Source organism: Lagopus leucura, unplaced genomic scaffold (assembly GCF_019238085.1).
Source record: "Lagopus leucura isolate 7727_CA_CO unplaced genomic scaffold, USGS_WTPT01 Super-Scaffold_1, whole genome shotgun sequence".
NCBI classification, from domain to species: Eukaryota; Metazoa; Chordata; class Aves; order Galliformes; family Phasianidae; genus Lagopus; species Lagopus leucura.
The window spans coordinates 36,838,337-36,857,261 of NW_024962250.1; the positions used below are offsets into that span (position 1 = coordinate 36,838,337).

At 40.3% G+C, this 18,925-nt stretch overlaps 1 long non-coding RNA gene across 2 annotated transcripts in view; it reads right to left on the reverse strand.

Annotated features, from left to right (window-relative positions):
- Positions 1-4,792: 4,792 nt before the first annotated feature.
- LOC122180330 overlaps positions 4,793-18,925 on the reverse strand; it is a 35,942-nt gene continuing 21,809 nt past the window's right edge. The window contains exons 2-3 of one of the 2 annotated variants that reach the window (XR_006179013.1): positions 7,231-7,332; positions 4,793-4,905 (exon numbers count right to left, since the gene is read on the reverse strand). This is a non-coding gene — a long non-coding RNA (uncharacterized LOC122180330). The remainder of the gene's footprint in view (positions 4,906-7,230; positions 7,333-18,925) is intronic. The other variant, XR_006179014.1, reaches the window with a different exon arrangement.

Here is an 18,925-nt window from a genome sequence, read left to right on the forward strand (position 1 = left end):
AGACTGCCCCTCTGCTGCCATTTGTCCCATGGCAACAACATGTAATGGAATATTGGTGGGAAGGTTCAACTTCTATTGCCATCCCACCATCTGCCTCTGATGTCATGGGCCAACATAATAAAATAGGAAGCATTACTTTCAGACCAGCCCTCGTATGACTGAATTCATTTGTTTTGGGTTGAACAAATGAAATTCATCTAAAATGGATGAGGTTTTGCCTTGATCTTACCTGCGTAGATGCCACAGAAGGTGTCCAAGCATATATTTGTACCTTCTGTGAGTTTTGCATAGCAATGTGACTTTTTTCATTCCCTAGTCTCCAGTATATTTATCTGAAAAGGTAGACACGCTGAATTATCAGGTTTTGTGTTTGTTTGCAGGGAATAATTGTAAAAATTCAAGCTCCAATAACTTTGCAATGCTTTCCTTCTATTTTCAATGTTTTCAAACTATACTGCTTTAATTTACCTCATTGATTCCCAGTGGAATTAATGTGACATTTTTAGTCCTAAATTACTTTTTCTAATTCTGCAAGACTATTAGACATGGGAGCAAGCAACACAAGCTGCTTCTCATCTCTGATATTAGAATGTGGAGGAACAACTGCTGCAATACTACCTGGAAAGTTTTTGTCAGCCTGAGAATGACTCCAGTTCCAACCCTGAGTGAGGCAGTGCACTAACAGGGAAAGCAGTAAAAATGATCCACAACTTTCTGGAGCATGCCGTCCATCTGGTAATGTTGCTCAAAGAATCAAGATCAAGTACAAATTCAGTGGAGTCTTGGTTAAGTGGGCACAAGAAAAGACGAGTGGTGGTATAGAAAAAAAAAAAATAGCTCACTTCTGATTTTGGAACCTCAGATCTTACAGAATATTTCAAAATGGAAGACAGTTTCTATAGCAGTCATACCGAGGAGAAAAGACTGCACACCGTGCTGAAACGCTAACAGGTATTAAAAGCGGTGAAGTTTATCCACTACAGAACAGAAGGACAAAGACAAGGTCATCCACTGCGTGAAAGAACAAGGATTCAAAATCCCCAAACAAACAGGGACAGAAAATAATCTCCTTGGCAAAGTTTTGCAGTACTTGAGGACCAGAAGAAAGCCAGAAGCAATATTATTGACTAACCAAGTTGACATTTGGCTACAGAAGTATTTAATTCTTTCAATTCCTACCAGACAAAAGGACACTCTGTCCATCTCCAAGTGATGCTAGGGAGTGTGGATCATCTGCATCTTTTTCTTGAGAAGGGTGAGAAAGAAAAGACAGTCCTAGAAGTTTCTCAGTTGCATACTGCACTTTATCTTGATGGACTAGTTCAATTTGAGCAACACCTGATGTCATAGAAACGTAGACAGCTTAGGTTGGAAAGGATCTTAAAGATTATCTAGTTCCAGCTCCCTGTTGTGGGCTGGTTGACAATCACTGGATCAGGCTGTTCATGGCCCCATCCAACCTGCTGTTGAAGGCCTCCAGGGATGGGGCACCCCCCAACTTCTCTTGGCAACCTGTTCCAGTGCCTCACCATTCTCCTAACACCTAACCTGAATCTTCCCTCTTTTAGTTTAAAGCTCTTCTCCCTTGTCCTATCACTATCAGACTGTGTACAAGGTCAGTCCCCCTTCCCTTCAAGTACTGGAAGGCTGCAAAGATATCTCTCCAGTGCCTTCTATTCTCCAGGCTAAACAAACCCAGCTTCCTGCAGCCTTCCTTCATAGGAGAGATGCTCCAGCCCTCTGAGCCTCTTCATGGTTGTCCTCTGGATTTGATCCAACAGCTCCACATCCCTTCCATGCTAGGGGCCCTAGGTCTGGATACAGTACTCCAGATGGGGTCTCATGATGGCAGAACAGAGGCGGACAATCCCCTCCCTCAAGTTCTGCTAGTTGGCTTTTCTCACCTCCCTGCAGCCTTTACTCTGGGAAGGTGAGAGCAGAGAAGGCACCCATGACATATACTGAGTTCCAGCACCTATAGCCAGGCCAAGCCACCGCATCCACACAAGAGGCAATGATAAGATGGAAGACAAACTCCTTCCTAGAGCTGGCACAGCATAAGACATCAGAGACTGCAATGTTGGCTGAACACAGCCTGGAAGGAGTACATCCATCCCTCGTCAACTGTTTCTGTCAAATCAGTCTGATCTGGAAGAAAGTAATGCAAAACATCTCAGACTCATGGCAGAAGCTGGTGAGAGAACACCAGGCAAGCATGGACTACTCAGAGAGGCAGCTCAGTTCTCTCAGTACCTAACAATCATAGGATGCCCTTTTTGACATCATTGTGACCCAAAGACTCTGAACAATTACACCTGTTTTTTGATAACACTCCAGCTGGATGGCAATTCATTGCAGCTATCTGTATTCATTACAGCTATCTGTATATCCTTGGAGGTGTTCAAGGCCAGGTTGGATGGGGCCCTGGGCAGCCTGGTTTAGCATTAAACGTGGAGGTTGGTAGCCCTGCATATGGCAGGGGGGTTGGAGATTCATGATCCTTGAGGTCCCTTCCAACCCTGGCCATTCTGTGATTCTGGATTCTGTATTTTATTAGCAAAAATGCTGCAATCCTTTATGATGTTCAAACACAGACAACATAGCACCTCCCAGTGGATACTTCAATGTAAACAGTTCAAGTCATACTCTTCCCCTCTGGCTTTCTCATTTGCCAGCTACCTACAAACAGAATAGAGCTTATTTTTCCATTTTACTCAAGGTGTGTTTGTAAAGATTCCCATGCATAATCTTTGATCCATGGAGTGCTGCATATAATTTGAAGTTCAAAATTTGATCTGCATCAATTTTGCTAAAATTGCAACTCTCAAGATCAGATTTATGGTACAAGTCTTGAAAAAGAACTGTAAAAATGTAAGAAACAGTAATAACTTTTGAAATTTTGATCATAAAATTCCCTGCATCTACTCTTTGGACTCAGTTATTAAAGATCAGTAACTTAGCAGAGAGAATCCATTTCAGTTCTCCACTGTTTTTTTTTTTTTCATCAGCTTTCTGCTCCACCTAGCATCTCCCTATTTTTGAAATTAAGGAAAAAGAAAATTTTGGTCAACCTTCTTATGACTTCATGCCTCCTCATTCCTCCTCAGTTTCTTTAAAAGGTCCTCTTTGTGCTAAACAGCCTCTTTTTGGGCCACCCAAAAGAAGCTACCTTGCCTGTAAAATACACTCATTGCCCCAGACTGAATCCCTTCCAATTTCCCTTGGTTGCAGCTTTTCGCTGGCCAGTTTTCCCACAGAGTGTATAACACTTTGTTCATGGACACCACACCAACTGTCAGTACCTCTGCTTGCAGATGAGCCTCTACCTTACAAACTGCTTACCAGATGAGCAGCCAGGGCACTGCTGTGACCCTCAGGACCACTCTGTCTCAGAGAGGACAGGTAAGCAGCAGCCACATCCCTCCACTCTTTTGTGCCTACTGGAACACAGCCCCTGGGCTGTCAGGCTCAGGAAAACTTGCAGGAAAACTGAATTTACACCCCACATCCTTCTTCTCCTTTCCCCGCCCCCAGCTCCAAATATTATTCTGAAAGCTTCGTACCCTGATGATTCACCAACACCTGGGAGCAAGTTCCGCTTTTTATTTGTCTCCAACTAAAACCTTTTCTTCTCCTTAGCAACCGAATGACAAGCCTCCAAGATTTAAAAGAAATGAGCGTGTAAATGTATGCTTGTATCCTTGGGGTGCATGAAAGGCTAATTACAGAAATTAAATGCTAATTTTCCAAAATTAATATAGGCAAGTAAAAGGCTTTTTGCATTGTTTGAGTAAAAGGCTACTTCACAAGCTTTCTTTCCTTTGGCTCCTCACATGTAATTTCTATCCTTCCTCCCTGTGCTAGGTTGCACCAGGTCAGATTTTTAATTGGTGCTCATTAGTCAAGCTGTGTTTGCACCTCTGGTCAGTCCCTGGGCCCACAGGTGACTGTTGTCTGCATCCCTGCAGGCTGTGAAGAGGAAAGCAGGCTTTGGCACCAGTTTCTTTCCTGACACACCGTGGAGAAATTTCAAGGGGAACAAAATACATACAACAAAATGTTGTAGTCCAGATCCTTTGTACGCAAGGAAGATCCAAAGAAACAAAACACATGCAGTCCTGAAGTCTACATTACATTGTTGCATGCATCAGTAGGCACTGATTTCTGCAACTGTTTCAATTGATCATGCTAAGGTCACCTCAGTTCAACACAGCTTTTATACTGCCCCTTAAAGCTTCCCAATGCAAATGTCTCTCTATATTGGGTCTTCATTTATACATATATATACACATGTATATATATAATATATATTTTTATATATATAAATAATCATACGTATATCTGCATACATGCAAGTACATATGTTTTATTATGTCTGTTTCATCCAGCACCAGAGAAGCTCATTGTGTTTCGTACTCTAATTACAGATTAGACTGAGGACACGTGTAAGTGTACATAACTGACACTGTCAGTCTCAAAGTAAGAAAAAAAGTTGAAAATACATTATTTCAGTTGATTCTCCAAGCCAGCTCTCAGGAAACTCTTAGTTCTGCAAGCTACCATCTGACCATGCTGGTCAGGGCTCCTCATCAGGGGTGCTGGCTTTACTAAAACCACATCACAGCACAAGCTATGTATTTGATTAAAGCCCAGGTTATCTTTAGCAAGAATAGAAAGGCTCCAGATATGTCAGGAACGCATTCCATTTTGTACCGATGTGAAAACAAAAGGTAGGATGAATGTAAAATATGCTGTGCTGTTTCTAGAGCACTTTTTTTTTTTTTTTTTAATGCAACGATCAGAAAAGTAAGTTTATGCTCCTGGTCTTCATCCAGTAAAGGCTACACAATTACTCCCAAGAACTTAGTTGGTGAAAAGAATAACAGAACTGCCCCAATTCAAAAGCTGTAAGAGAAGGAGAGAAAACAAAGTCATCTGGTGTACCTGGGTGCACGTATTAATTAATGATAATGATAATAATTATACATTTAAGAAAGGCAGACAGGTTCTCAGCAGATCAAGGGGCTTATAAAAATTCTTGTGAAGAGCAGGAAAAGCTAAATAAAAAGGAGTGCAATTATTCCCCACCACACAACACTGCTGAATGCAGGAAGGGACAAAAATCACAGCAAGAAAATGTCACAGACAGAGACAGCAAGTGAGAAACACTCTGTAAAGACTTCCGTTATGGAACATCTGAACTCAGAGTTTACGCAGCAGGATTTATTCACAGGACTTGGGCTTTTCACACCTGTCCTCTCAGTGACAGTAAATGAGCAGGTGATTCTTGGAAACTAACTAGAAAGGATTAAGGTGGGCAAAAACTGGAACGGGTTTTCAGAAGGTGATGATGTTTATATTTCAACACTTTTAAGATCCAGACATGAAAACAGAGATTCCTCATCCCATTAATAAGCACAATACATCCTCCCTGAAATATTTCTGCAACAAAGGTCATGTTTGAGCAAGGCATCAGAATAAGAAAATATCATACAGTAAGAGGATTGCATGCTAAGACCTTTTTCCTTCAGCACAAATGCATCATACCCAGTAGACCCCAGCCAACAAGCAGCACAACAAGAATAGCTTTATTGAGTTGATATCCTACACGAGCCATTCTACATTAATTGTCCAGTAATTGCAGCTGGCTCACGGAGATGGACATCAAAACGCACACCCACTCTTGTACCTCAGGTGTTAGGAAAAGACAAGCAACTCTTAAGACATGAACCAGGGATACTGAATTGCTCTGAAAAAACCTGATGTCAATGAACACCTTCAGAATATTCATCTAAGCAAGTAAGATAGCCAAAAAGGCTTCTTTTGAAGTCAGAGACAAGACTCTTCCAATGCACGCAACACTGGATTGACAATGAATCTAAGTCAGATTGATGGTTGAACTAGATGATCGTGAAGGTCTTTTCCAACCTAATGATTCTCTGAGTCTGAATAAATGGCATTCTTCCTCGTTGATAAACCTGTACATAAGAGATCCACTGTTTTAAAGGAAAAGGCTGAATAACAGAACACGGCTTTTAAACCATGATTTAATTGAAGAATAGTCTACATCAATTCAAACCACCCCCAAATATTGCAGAGAAGTTCTAAATTCAGAATTAAGTTAGCTAATTCTGGTAACAAAAAGGCAGTGAAAATTTTTTCTGCTGTTGGACAATCCCAGTATACTTAGATTTTCACTGCAACTTTTGCATTGCACTGATAAGAAGAATAGTTAAAAAAAAAAAAAGCCATAGTTTATGGGGCCTGTGCAGGAAAGGTACAGGTCTGCTCAAGGATTCTGAGTAACTTCTCTGCTCCTTTTTAAAAACAAGAGTCACCACTAGTACACCACTAAGATTCCTTCACTTTCCAAGCTTTTTGTTCACAATTTCCTTGTGCTTTACGCTAGGCTTAAAAATCCATTAACTATTGCTACAATCATTAAAAAAAATTCAGCTGCATGCTGACTTGCTCTTCTTTCACATGAGATTACAGGAATCCAAATTCTTCTTAAATAACAGCATCCGCATGTTTATTCCGCCATCTAGCAGGAGATCGATGATATAATTGTGTAATAGATGTGCATAATTAAAAAAAAATCTCACTCTCAACAGATCTCTGTGGCAATGGTGGTGGTACTTTCAACCAGTTGAACAATACTTAGGAAAGTAAATTTCACATGAAAAAGCAGATGCTGGATCTCCTCTGTTTTGAAACAAAAGGCAAAATACGATACTGACGTTCAATTGCTCAGTTCTAAAAACATGAGTTCTTGGGCAGATTTTTGCCCAGTTACTGAATTGCTTTATGTAGTAACTTAGAACTTCCTTTTGGCAGTAATTATATGGCATAACATGCAGATGAGTTGTGGCACACACTCTACCATATGGGCTGGAAAAAAAGCAGATGTCTAGGGAACATCTTCAACTAAAAATATTGTGTCTTATCTGACTAGCAGAATTGTAAATATTTTAAATGATAGTCAGAATATTTAATTGCACTCCTTGGAATACTGAATTTTACATGCAAAACAATATGACAATTAGATACAACATGTTGAACATGTACTTTCCAGTTCTTTTCTGTGATTGTGTTATGATAAAAAATATGCTGAATGTATAGAAAAAGGGCATAGCTGCTGCATATAATCTTCTGGTAAGAAAAGAGGCAAAGGGAAACTCCATGTCATCCAAGATACCTTTGATTGTCTTCAAAAGGCAGATCACATACCTGATGATCCTAAAGGCCTCTTCTCAATGTTCACAACCATCTAAGCTAAAATTGCTTCCCTTTGGAAGCTGGCTGCAGAATATTTGAAATTCCAGCACCCATCTGTTAATTTAGCAGACAAGAAAGATTGTCATGGAGGATATTAGAATGAGTCACACCAGAAACTAATAATCACTTCCTACATCATGGTGCATTATAGAAACTGATTTCTGCCACTGGTGTGCCTGAGGTATATATTATAGATGTCAAAACTCTGGAGTTGCAAGTGATATTTATTAAAACAAGAGAATTAGGAATCGCAGTCGTTATTTGCTCAAGCAATGATTTGATTTGCACATGAGAACCAATACTTTTAGATGAAAACATAGTACCAAAGATATTTGTTGACTTCCAATACGCAAAAAACAATTGTAAATACTTCCATTGTTTCAACAAGCAGGATAGTTTAGATGGATATTAATATATAAAAATTCACCACAAACTGAACACAATACCCCAGCACCAATGCACGCAGATGACAGCCCCACTAACACTATGAGTTTATAGCAAGACAGTCCGTAGCACTGGGAATTGATTGTCCTAAAATCCTTACTCTACACAGTCAGCAGCTTGTAAAACTGTTCTCTTCATCCCAAACTGCTGTATCCTTGACCCATGAAATTATTATTTCATCTTAAAATTGAGAGCAAGTTGGCACGTCTGTTTGGAGACTCCCTCCTGCAGACATTGCTGGAGGGAGATATGATATTGTGAACGAATCTAGTTTTCATGAAATCACTTTGATTTTATTTTCTTCTTCGAGATTCCTAAGAGGAATTTTTTTTCTCCCCTTTTCCCATTAAACTTGATGGAAATGCTCTGTTCCTGTAGAAATTTGTTCTCACTGGAAAATTTATTGTTATTTAAAAGTTGGGCTGTACTAGAAGTGACTTGTCAGCTGCTGAATGTGAGACTGGACTTCTCTCTCACAAACAAGCTTTGCTGTGCATAATGCTAAATCCAGGAGATATTTTAAACCTATTTTTGTGTTGTGTGATGCAACAAGCGATGTCATTCAGTACAGCAACAAAAGAGAATTCAATCTTTGTTTTCCACTGCAGATCACTGAGTCATTACTACTCTATTAGGTTTGCGTGGTACTAAGACGATGCAGTTTAAAGCCAATATATATGAAGTCCATGACATTAAGTCAGTTGCCTGTATAATTCCTTACTGTACTGAAAAATCTCTAAAGGCAACTGAATGAAAGAGCAGCTCAGACTGGAGGGGAAAAAAAAAAAAAAAGAAAGAAAGAAAAGAAAGAAAAAAGGAAATAGACCAGATTTCTCAAAGCATTCAGTCGCTTGCTTAGCTTCTGAGTTTTCATTGGCTTTTCCATGTTTATGATGGAAGCAGGTGGTTCAATACACTGCAGGTTAGTTCCTCTGCTGTTAAAGAACTGTAGGACCGCAGATGAAGGGAAGGCACCTCTGGAGACTATCAAGTCCAACAGCCCTGCTCAGGCTGTTCTGATACTCACTGTAATTTCATTAAGTCCTTACCCTCATCTTAAACTAATGCAATTATGTTTAAAAACAAAAGAACAAGAAACAAACAAACAAACAAACAAAGACAGCACCAGAAACTCATTGGTTGTTATTTTTACATGAGATCCAGCCATGCAATCACTGATGACTTAAGTCATCATCTTTCCTAACTTCCCACGAGACTTCTCTTTCCCTTCACAAAATCTCTTATGTATTTGGTGTCCAGAGTACTACAGAAATGAGCTTCCTCTGCAGTGGAAATTGCCCTTCTCACTACGTGTCACTGGGAGGCAATGTGATATTGGAGTATTGCTGGTGGCTGGCTTTCCTTAACCATAGGAAACTGAGCCTTAGCATCTACAGATTTTAAGCCAGGAGAAAGAGCGATACTTCCGCTTGGATAAAAATCATGTTCAAATATTTTTTTTTCCCCTGAAACTCTCAGCTTCTCTTTGTGAATTAAAATGTGAGGCTCACACTGGCTTACTAATTTCAAAGTAACCACTGAAATAAAAAAAAAAGAAAAAAAAAAGTGCATTAACTTCCTTGGAAGCAGATTAGGCAGACCTTGAACACATTGCTAACACTTAAACTGCTTATCCTTTTAAGAAGCCAAAAATCCTCAGTAAGAAGTACCTTTATCCAAACTTGTTTTTCCACTAAGCAAGAAGTGACACATACCATTAGTTTTCATTTCAATTATTTAGCAAGCTAAAATCGTCCTTTCAAATCCATTTGTTCAGGAAGTTCCTGGAAGGAGAACTGCAGCATAATATACATGTTTGTGTCCCTAAAAAAGGAGTAATTTAAACTAACAGAACTGATGGATAGATCACATTATGCCTGCCCAAAACCAGACTGTACTACTGCATTGCTCCATGCAACCCACACAGCATTTACATGTTAGCTAGCAATAAAATGAAAAAATAATTGCAGGTCCTTCTATCACAAGCAATCTGACCTTTCGTAATCACAGACTTGTTTCCTATTCCCAGCATTCTGGGTCACAGTATTAGACCAAAAACATGCAAACAGATTTGAGACCCTGTGGGTTTTCATGTCATTTCAGAGCTGGCAGTCACATGCTCCCTGCCTCGTTAGCGGTGGGGACAGGGAGAAGAGTTGAGGAGTTTTGCTTTTCCCATTGTCACCCGTTTTTTTTCCCCACATTTCTCTCTATAGTAGAAAAGCATCAAGAACTTTAACCATTACATCTTAAAAAGGAAAAAACTTAGTACTTTTTTGTACTTTCAGACAGTAGATTAGTGCAGCATAGCTGCCAAATATGATTAATAACTCTGCAAAGGAATTTGTGCTGTTTGCACTATTTGCCAAAAATGGCAAAAATCAGAAGAGAAGGTGTGCTGCCATTACAGTTCTTTCAGATCCAAATGACTGATGGTTTTCTTTTTTCTGTTTTGCTTTCTTTTGGGTTTGAATTTGTTTGGGATTTTCTTTGTTACTAGAGAGAAAAAAAAATACACAAAGAAAATTCATCAAAGTCAACTCTCCTCCATTTACTTCCTCCCCAGACCCTTCTACCCCTTCTTCTCTAAAGTAAAACTTGGCATCCCTGAGATTAATTTCATGGCTCTAAATTAAATGTTTCCAAAAATAGCAAGAGGAGCTGCTAATCCTGCAAACTGGAGTTTCTTAGCTTGTTTTCCAGAACCCAGAAGCCCTGCTTGTGTGAATCCCTTGTTGCTCTGCACAGCAAGTCACAAGAGGATAAATGACTTTCTGCATCAGCAAAGCACAAACACACTTCTGGTCTGGTGCAAGTTCTTGGGTTCCAGCATATGCAAAAATCAAATGAGTAACACAGGGCTGAAGGGGCCACGGAAAACCTCAGCACAGGTGGCAAAGACTAGGCTACCAAACCCAAGTTCCGCTTGATGAATAGGCTGGCTTCTGCAAGGCTAATCCATTCTTCAATGGATGTGGTCTCACCGCCACAGGCAGTCCCTCAGCATCAGTACCAGCTTCACCAGAAACATCTCCAAGAAGCACACCTTCATTCCCCACCACATCTGACTACTTATCTCTTCCACTCCCAGTAAGCACAAGCCCAACACTGTCTGTCACCCCCAACATAAGTTCATAAGGTCTAGTGTGGGAAAAATGCATGATGTGAGATGTAGACTGTCCAGCAGCAAGGCAGCTACTACTGTGGCAAGACTGAAGGGTGGTATTTCCCTGGGAAAAGTGCAGCTTCCCAACATCCCTAGCCAGCTGCAGCAGCCACCATCCACCAAACAATTACTTCACTCAAAATAAAGGAAGTAAAAAAGAAGAAAAAAAAAAAAAAAAAAAAGAAATGCTCTTCCAGACTATAATTTGTAAATTGTCATGTTTCCACCTGAAAGCACACACACAGGAACTTCAGATTAGCCAGGATGTTACCTGATAAGCATCAGATTCTTTGGAATGGGGGCTTACATGTACCACTGCTTTTTCACTGCACTGGGAGGCCACAGAGATGATCTGTTCTGCCAATAGAACATCCCCATCTACTGCTGGAGAGTGGAAGGAAAGCAACAAATTCCCCACAAGGAAGCAATGGTACGGAAGAGAAATCTGTCACCCAGCAGAATTGCCAGGAGCCCATCTCAAAAGCGTGGAGGAAGAAGTGTGAGTTACCAAGAAAGAGCTTCTCAGTTCTGCTGTGGCTTTCATCATAGGTTTACTCTAGTATCTACTCAGGAAAACAGGCTTCTACATGTCATCATTAAAAAAATAATAATAATTAAAATGAAAATTTAGAGAAGAAGTCAAGAAAAAAAAGCTGCCTTCCTAATCTTGCAAAGAGTCTCAAATAATTGCTTATGTAAATATGAAGTCTCTAAGGGGGATTATAGCTGGTAGTGATGTTACATATTAAAATACATCTAGATCTTCTGCTCCTGCTGATGAAACAGATGATAAACCCAATAGCCAATAAATTTAGTGAGATTAGTTATTATCTTTTTTAACAATACTTGTCAAGTTTAAGGCATTTCTAAGTCGGAAAAAAAAAATCTATTTCTTATGTTCCAAGGAGTTTCCAAAATGTATCTGAACAGAGATGAAAGATTCTAACTTTTGCAGGATTCTGAAGTTTATCGAACTCACACTGCTATCTTTGGTCATCTCCTAACTGACAAGGAGAACACAAACAAATGATCAGATGGAATGCACAGTAAGGATTTAGCAAGGGGTAACTACAAAGCTAAAATTAAGATATTAACAAGCCTGCGTGTCAAGGAAGATGTGGAACGATTCCAGACTCAAACCTTCAACATAGTTCTCTAATTACAGATTACTCTTCCCAGAGGCATGATGAAAACAATCTTGATAAAGTTACCCATTCATCAGTTACTGTCATTTTCCCATAATGATAACCCTGCTTCTTACATAGAAAGCAAGAATTCAAGATCTATCACTAATACAGAAATGAACAGCTCCATAAACTCAGGGGACGTCTTCTGAGAAAACAAGCTATTCATCACTCTTCTATTGCCCTTTTTGTGCTTGTGAAGTACAAGTGGGCTAAAAATTGAGACGACTACTCCCATGCTGCCTAAGTTAAGCACCTACTTTAAACTGCTTCCAAAGAAGAAACAGAATTGCTTGCACACTCAAAAAATACTTGCTGAATTCAGGATTTTAACGTGGAGGGATGCCTCAAAACATCCCCAGAAGATGCTGTATTTTCATGATCAATTCAATAGAGAATCTTTCCATCTTTAAAGTGATCCACTGCAATACTGAACTTGCAGTAGCTGCATACATGCATACATGGTAGAGCTTGAAAAGGAATGAGAAACAGAAATTCAAGCTCTAGTTTTACTGTACAAGTACCACTTAACTAGTTCCAAACTAGTGAGATGTGTTTGAGAAGCATCAAAGTTTGCTTTCAGCAGGCTCAAATTTCAATCTTCAGGATCAGTCCCACACTCCTTCAGGGAAAGGAATACCTCCGTGGCACACCACTTCAGCCAAATATGAGCAGAAGTCTCCCACAGCAGTCTCCTCATCCTGTAACTTGTTGACCAGAAACTTTGGACCACGGGAACACACCATAACGCCCCACACTCCCAGATGGCCAACTAGAGAGCCAAAAGGCCCATCTCTGCTTCTCAGGGAACACAAGGCAGAGTCTTTATAGTTATCTCTTCTGAAGAACACTTTAAACAGCTGTGAGGGTTGCAGCGGTCTCTCCTGAAAAGCTTTACTAGAACACCTTGTAGTAAAGAGAAATTGCATAAAAGGAAGGACATAGCATCAGAAAACTGGCTAAGGCTTTGATTTCTTGAATGCTTATGCAGGGACAGTCCCAGTGAAATCAATTTGTAAAATTAAGCACATGCATAAATGCAGAATTCAGGCCTAAAAGAAAGCAAAAGTACTCACACAGACAAAGAGAAGTATATTCAGCAAAGGGTATTCTACTTTTGAGTCAAAATATGTTTCAATTAAATTTTCAACTCCATATAAACATTCCCAAGAGACTGTGCCCATTTTCTGCAGGAAGGATATAAAAGCAACAAAATAGAATTGAAAATGATTAGAATATCCTTATGCCTTAAAAGTGATCGTGAGGGGCATCCAAGAAGTTGAGAACATACTAATCTGTAAGTTTTATTAAACCCTGAGGGAAAGTCAGGAGCATAAGAGAGACCAGAAAAACACTACAGAGGCAATGACAGATTCCTAGAAATAGGCACTGGAAATCCAGATGTATTAGGCTAAAATAGTTTCTCTCCACTGGCAAATAAGGAGCTGGGGTAAGGATGGCTGGGGATTTGAAAGGTTTTGACTCAATAGCAGAGCAAAATCCTCAAATGGTGTTAATATAAGCTCCATCGAGAGGGCTACAGAGCCACAGAGCCACAAGCTGACAAGTGATAGTCTCCTCACTGCAGCAATTTAGCAGGTTGTTTAACTGAGAGAGATTTTGATAATCTTGCACATTAATTCAAACCAAAAACGCTTTCCAAATCTAAAGTTTTTCTAATAAATAATAAGTTAATTTCAGAATCATTGAATGCCCTTTGAGTTGAAAGGGGCCTTTAAAGGTCTCTTAGTCCAATTGCCCTACAATAAACAGGGACATTCATAGCTAGATCAGGTTGTCCAGGTCCTTATCCAGCCTTGCCTTGAAAGTCTCCAGAGACAGGGAATCAACCATATCACTGTGCAACTGTTCCAGCCCCTCAGCACCTCTCTAAAAGACTTATTCCTTATATCCAACCTGAATCTACTCTCTTTAAGCTTGAAGGCATTTCTCTTCCCTTATTCTATCACCACAGACCCTGTTAAAGAGTCTGTCCTCTTCTTTCCTGTACCTCCCCTTTAAATACTGAAAGGTCACCTCACAGCCTTCTCTTCCCCAGGCTGAACAGCCCCAGCTCTCACAGCCTAACTTGACAGGAGAGGTGTTCCAACCCCTGGATCATTTCTGCAGCCCTCTGGATGCGCTCCAACAGGTCCACATCTCTCCTGTACTGAGGACTCCACATTCAGACACAGTATTCCAGGGGAAGCCTCAACAGCACAGAGTAGAGGTGCAGGCTCTCTTGACCTTCAGGCCACACTCTTAATGCAACCCAGAACACAGTTGGCTTCCCGGGCTATGAGTGCACCTAGCTAGCTCATGTTCAGCTTCCCATCCACCAGTAACCCCAGGTCTTTTTCAGCAGGACTACACTCAATCCTTTCATCCCCCAACTTGCATTGGTAGTGAGGGCTGCCTTGACCCAGGTGCAAGATCTCGCATTTGTATTTCTTGAACCTCATGAAGTTCACCTGGACCCACTGCTCAAGGCTGTCTAGGTTCCTCTGGATGGCAGAGCACATTCTTTAGCATGTCCTGAATATTCCTAGGGGGATTCTTAATATTTTTTTTAGATACACACTACATTTCTGGCTAAGGAAAGGAAAATAAATGGTGGTCCTATTCTTCTTAAGCCTCATTCAGATTGTGAACCACCCCCACACATGCCCACCCTCATCCCAACTAATTCCCACTTGAAATTTGGCCTGGAGCACAGATAGCAGTTTCCTTCACTCCAGCAGCATCCTTTGATGCAAACCATTTCCTCACAGGCAAGAATTCTTCACAAGTTCTTCCCCCCTCTCCTAAGAGGTCAGAATAAGACAGTAACTAGAAATGCAGACATGTCAACATGAATAAAGCCACTATCAATAACACTCCTCATATTTGTCTTCTTGCACACTTTCACATTTCTTGAACTGAAGTGTACCTGTCCCCTAGAGAACAGAGTTGCTACTGCAGGAAGTCCATATATGAGACTAATATGGACAATGAAGCATATTTTATCTCCAAGCAAAATGTTTTTAAGAATGAGAGAAAACTGGATCAAAACAAGATTATTTCTTCCAATCTCCTGTTGTTAACAATGGCAAGTACCAGCTGATCATACAACAGTGCTAAAAACAGACTAAAGGGATGACCAGCTACAGAAAGAAAAAAAAAAATAGACATACAAAACAAAACACACCTCTCTGATATATAAACAATTTCTTTTCTATCACAATTTTGCCATATCCACTGTAACTGTGGTGGTCTCTACCAATGACACAGCTGTCCAGCATGACTCAGAAAAAGATTTCAAAATTATCTTGCCTGCATCCAAGGATATCTGGAGTTTGATACTGTAGGTGTGCTGTGTAATATAGCCAATGTTCTCAATAACTACAGTATTATGTCTAACATGATTTCTCTCTGGGTAATGAGAGCCTTGAAAACCAACAGCTACAGCAGCAGATCATTCTGCTAAATTACTAAAGATAAAAGGGTTTAGATTGCTATGGATTCCATAGAGTAGCTCATATTTAGAGAGTTCTGCTGGGCACATTAAAGTTCACAAATAACACAACCTGTAGCATTACGAGCATTAATATTTATTGCTGCAAGAGTGGAGGCAACATTCGTATTTAACATAACATTGTTGACTACTATGACCTCTAACAATTTCTACTGACGTTAATGGGAGTTGGAGCTTTTCTTCTCTCCAGAGTTAGAATCCACACAGGTCTTGGCTTTATTTTACTTTAATCGGCTATGCTGCAGGCAATGGGGATTGGAAATTAGAACAAAGTGTAGATAGGTACCCACTCATGTTGATGTTAAGCATTCTAATACTGATCTCTATAAATTGAACTTGAAAAGTGAGGCAGGTAGCGACTTCAGCTGTGTAACTGCTAGAAAGTAGGGGATAGAAATCACTTTTCCCTTTCAGCTTGAAATATCTTTTCTAGCAAAAGAGAGAGTCGGAAGTGGGCAGGCTTCGTAAAAATTTCCAGTCTACACTGAGACAATGGCAGAAACCAGCTTTAAGCTTGACTCTGTTCATTAGACATTATTTTAGGGCTTTGTAACTTGGGTTTGTGGCAAAGGCACGGTCAGGTCCCCTTTTCTGCACAGCTGGGACTGACATCAGTGAGGAAAAAAAGTAACACAAATACATTAATCTGATTTGAGGCAGGGTAAGCCCATCTCATTGCTGCCATCTTTCCTCCCATTTATCAAAAATTCTGTAGCACACAATCAAATGCAAAGCAACTAAAAATTGCCAGCTAGGCCAAAGACAGTAACTGTTCCCATGCTTTTACTTCTCTCTCCAGTTAAAAAGCATCAATCTGCAAGTCAAAGTAACACTAATTTCTTCCTTCTCCATACAGTCCTTCACACCTGCCACCACCTCGTTTCTGTTCTGTTATAGCTTAACGAAGGAAGCAATCCAGAAAGTGACATAGATTTCTGCCAGCCTCACTACTTGATTTCGAGTGTCATTTAATAGCCATTAGGAGGGTCAGTTTACAATACCCACCAGCACAGGTTCAGAATACACTGTTTATTTACCACCAGTCTCCTTCTCACACTCCCTAATGCTCCTCATCCTCTCCACCTCCTCCCTCAGGTCAACCACTAGGCTGAGTAAGTCATCCAGCTGGTCGCTTCTAACACAGGTGCTATCTCCATTCCAGTGAGAAAACAAGCTTCACAAGATAATCAAGTGAAGGGGTGGCAAACGGTTACTCTGCATTTAAATAGCCCTCATTAGTTTCAGAACAGGCATCCCCCTCTGTGCAGGGCAGACCTCGGCTACTTTGATTTGATTTCTTTCTTCTCAGGTCCCTGAATAGACCCTTCTTCACCAGGCTCTGACAAAACAAAGTGAAGTTCCAATGCTGGATGTCCCACAGCAATACCAGCACTTTCTGATGTTACTCTCAGCTGATGTGGCTCAACTTCTGCTTTTGGAAAGCACATTTTAAGCCCTGGGCCCTTCCATTTTCTAAGGGACATTCCAAACTTTGGCTCCTGGAATTTGGGAATTTTAATCTTCATTTGAATGCTTCACAATTTTATCTTTCTTCCATTCACAAATTATGAACCTATTCTGGGTTCATCAGTTCAATTGAAGCTTCTCCTTTGGGGTATTTAACACCTGACTTTCACTGATGTCTTCATTAGCAGAACTAGATTACCTCCCCTAGAAAGTTTCAGGTTCTACCTTAAAACCAAAGCCAGTTTCTGGCAGCTGTCCTGCTGCAGCAGGAAGGTTTGGTTTTCAGATTTTAGGTAAGACCACCTTACATTTCTTGTCAGCAATATACATTTCAGGAACTTGCTTCTTAATATCAGAGTTATTTACTCCAATTAACGCTATTTAAGAACATTTTAAAACTATGTTGAAGAAAGATTCACACAAACAAGAGACTACAGTTCTGATTCAGATCCTGGAATATTCACTGATATCATTAAGAGCTGCACAAACATTCCAGCAGAATGATGACCTATTTTACAAGAATAAGTATACAGTTCACCAAAACTCAAAATAAATAATTCCAAAGCATTTGCACCAAAAAGGTCTTTGATGAGACAACAGTTACAGGCCCACGTGTGCTGTTTTGTTTGTTGTTATCCCTTAAAGGAGGAAAAGAATTGGTGAAAACTAGTATGTCTGCAGTCAAATCCAAGGGAAACCCTGGGAGCTCAGCCAGCCAAATGCCTCCAAATGGCTGTGATGCAAGAGCCATGGCACCCCAGGGTAGCTGCAAGGAGCAGTGCTAGCTGGTGCCAAGGGTGGGATAGAGACTTTCTTTCTTACCACAATCAAAATCAAATTCCCAGAAGCTCAAACAAGAAATACTAAACCATTTGCACTAAAAAGGCCTCAAATAAGCTACCTGCTTCAGTCACTTCTTACCTATGAGGGTAGACACATCCCTAAGCCTTCGTGGAATTCTTCAGGGCAATCACAGTGTATCAAAATATACTGACTTGTATAATTCTGACTGTTAAGAACTGTCACACCTAGCACAACCATAGTGCTGTAAAACTGTAAATGTTAAGCTTTTGGACTAAGATGCACTCAGAGCCAGAAGTTTACCAAAACTGGGGGGTGGAGGCAGGCTCTGCATATTGTGTGGCCTTACTGGCTGTCACAACCTGTAGAAAGCTAAGGTGCCAGTTTTGCCCAGCATACGTTTTCCCACACTGTCAAGACAGACACTCTTTCAGGATCTCAGAGAAGGAAAAACCTAGACAAGGCTCAAGATGAACAGGTGCACTTGATTGTTCACTGCACTGCAGATAGGCTGAAGCATATTTGTCCAGGAGAACCCCTCTTGAGTCAAGAAGTCAAGAGTAGACTAAGACTGGGATTTAAAATGGACCTGACCAGGCTTAGAACAGCTACATCCACAGCAAGTGAGAAGAAAATTATATCCCCAGAAAATGATGAAATTGAACCAAATTGCAATCAGAAATACAGGATAAGAACAAGTTGCATTTAATCCGTTATCATCCCTTAGATTAGTACAACACTTGAAGCAGACTAGTATCTCCACAATCAAACCCAAGGGAGGCACTGGAAATTCAGTCCAGCCACGTGTGTCAGAACACCCATATCTACAATGCCACCAGCATTTCTACATATGCCACAGGAGTCCAGCCTTTTAGATGCCTGGGCCACACGGAGTGAAGTCTTTGGCCACACAGAAAATACAGTTAACGTGGATCAGTAAAAAAAACTATTTTAGCAAAGTATGTGTTTCATTAAAACGTAATGAACATTAAAAACAAACAAAAAGAAAAAACAATGATATATGCAACCTTCTTTTGGTGAAACTAATGCATCAGCTTCTGGATCAGCAGC